The sequence below is a fragment of the Pinus tabuliformis genome, chromosome 1_2 (genome assembly GCF_031772625.1).
Source record: "Pinus tabuliformis cultivar Carrire ecotype Pingquan chromosome 1_2, CPIR1, whole genome shotgun sequence".
Classification (NCBI taxonomy): domain Eukaryota; kingdom Viridiplantae; phylum Streptophyta; class Pinopsida; order Pinales; family Pinaceae; genus Pinus; species Pinus tabuliformis.
The window spans coordinates 1,242,199,184-1,242,201,757 of NC_142298.1; positions in this window are offsets into that span (position 1 = coordinate 1,242,199,184).

Genomic DNA, 2,574 nt, shown 5'->3' on the forward strand with positions numbered 1-2,574 from the left:
TCCTAACTAAGGAGGTCTAGATTGTCCTTCTTCACAATCCTACTATATCACAATCACCATTGTTTCAAACCAGAAATGCAGAAATAACTTCAAATGAGAAATGGAGAATGAAATTCAGTTTTAGTTCAAGATCAAATAGAAGGAGAATTTAACTTAAATTCCTTTGTTTCCCTTCATATGTAGATTAGAATTAAACCAATATTGATTCAGCAATCATCACACATCTAAATACATTTGAAACAAAAACTAGTCTATGAAAACTATGAAAATTGAACCAAGAAGTGTACTTAGCTTGGTGTGGGGGCCCTCCACCCTTTCCTTGCACACTTGAAGAAATCTCAGCTACAACAACTTCAGTAGATCAACCAAGCATGAACAACAAATTGGAATGAAACAAGTTCTTCAAATTAGTTCCCAACTCAAATTATACAACAATTACATACAAATTCCATTACAAAAGCCATCAAAGTCTTGGCTTTAAATAGAGGTTTAATGAAACAAACTGATCTATATTATCTCTAATACTCATATCTACTCATATCCACCTATCTAAGTCGAACTCATCCAATTCATCCCAAGAAATATGGTCAATCCCATAAAATCTCAAAACTGCCCTATTTCCTAGGGATTTTCTGGTGACTAGTCATGTTTGACCAGCCTTGACCGGGCCTAATAAAGCTTGTTCTAGCCGAACCAAGTGGAGTTAGCTTAGTCCTAGTTCCCAAGATGTCCATCCATGCATCAAACTCGAGCCGAAGTGTCCTGCAAATAGATCATCCACATAGCTATTACGGGAATTTCTGATTCAGTCCAAAATTGCACTTGAAACTCAATTTTCATAAAAACTTCTAGAAATTGAAAAATTAAAATTAAACACCTAAATATGCATAAAATACATCAAAATGAGATGGATGTGATGGAAAAAGGATGGAAAATATAAGGATTAAGTAGGTTTCCCCAGGCAAAAATAGACCAAAACTGAGGCCCAACAATGGTTGAATTACAAAGGTCGAAAAAAACTTGACACATCAATAGTGTCGGGACCTTTGCAATTGGTTGGGAACATAAGGTTTTGCTTGCGTATTATTTATAATATCAACAAACAGTGGCATAATATTATACCAGAAGTGTTGATGGTTCTTTGCAACTAGAAGAAAATCAGAATAGCTTCTGAAGATTATAATTGGTCTCTACAGTGTGAAATTTCGGTTCTATTTGTATTCTGTTCTACTTTGCTGCGATAAAGAATAAAGTACATGGGTTCAGCCTACAGTCATTGTGTGTAAATATTCTGATATATTTGGTACATTTGAGTCTTTGACGGCATGACTAATTTCTCAAGCACAAAATGTGAGAACTGTAAACGTGAATGATGTTCTCATCTAAAGGGTGCCAATATGTAGCCTTGGTAGTTTTACCAGTGAAAACTTGATAATTGAAAAATCTGTTAGTGATTGGCTAAATTCTTAGCTGGAATTAGTTGAGTGCCTTTTTCAAACTGATTTTTTGAAATCTTCAATAGCTGGGGTTTGTCTAGACTTGCTGAGTGTTCATTTCTTTGTTGAGACAATGGCTAGATTTCATGATGTATTAGAGTTACTGAATACACTAATACACTCCACTATTGGTGGGAAGGTAAATGTTAGCAAAGACACTCTTTGTGACATTCAGACCTGCCTGCATGATGCACAAGAAAAGATCGATTTTTTGCAGCTTGAATCACAGCTACAGCAAGAAGAGCTACATCAAAATAGACACCATTCTGAACCTGTTTCTGTTCAGAACATTGAGACAACCACCCATCAACAGCATGTCAATAATGTTACTGTTCATTCAAGTAAAGCAGCAATTGTAAATGCAGATGCAGAAACTCAGTCTGCACTTCCCAAGCCCATCATCAGACCTTGGGAACAGCTTGTCCACAACAAGCACAGAACTGGTCTTGGATATGACAAGGACTTGTCCTTTCATATTCCAGACTATGCCAAGCCCATTCAGTTTCAGAGTGCTGGATTCATTTATGACAGTTCACCTGCTCCTCATGACAGCTCACCTCCAGTTGTTCCGGATTCTACCCCTCTTCCACAGCAACAACAACAACAATAGATCGTGAAATGCCAACACTGTGACCGAGTTGGCCATTTGAAAGATCACTGTTTTGATCTTCATCCATGTAAGCACTGTCATAAAACCAGCCATTCTTCAAACAGATGCTTCAAAAACAAACGTCCTGCAAGAACAAAGATTCATCTTGGATGGATCGCTTCTTGGCAATGGGCATCAACAGCCAAGAAGATATTCCAAACACATGTCAGAACTTGTTCCAGAATATTGAACAATCTTGTAGTTGAGTTTTCTCCATCTTCTCACCTTGTACCTGACAGGGGGGGAAATGATGGTCATCTACAAGCTTCAAAGTCACATCAAGCGAGCCTGAGCCACAACCTGCCACACCAGTTTCAGAGTTGTAGCCAGAGACAAAGATGCCTGAACATGCCCTCAGTTGGCAATCTGGGACACTTCCTCTAGCAGAAGACTCCAGCTTCTTGCCAGTTTTGGAAGAGTTCCAAGAAT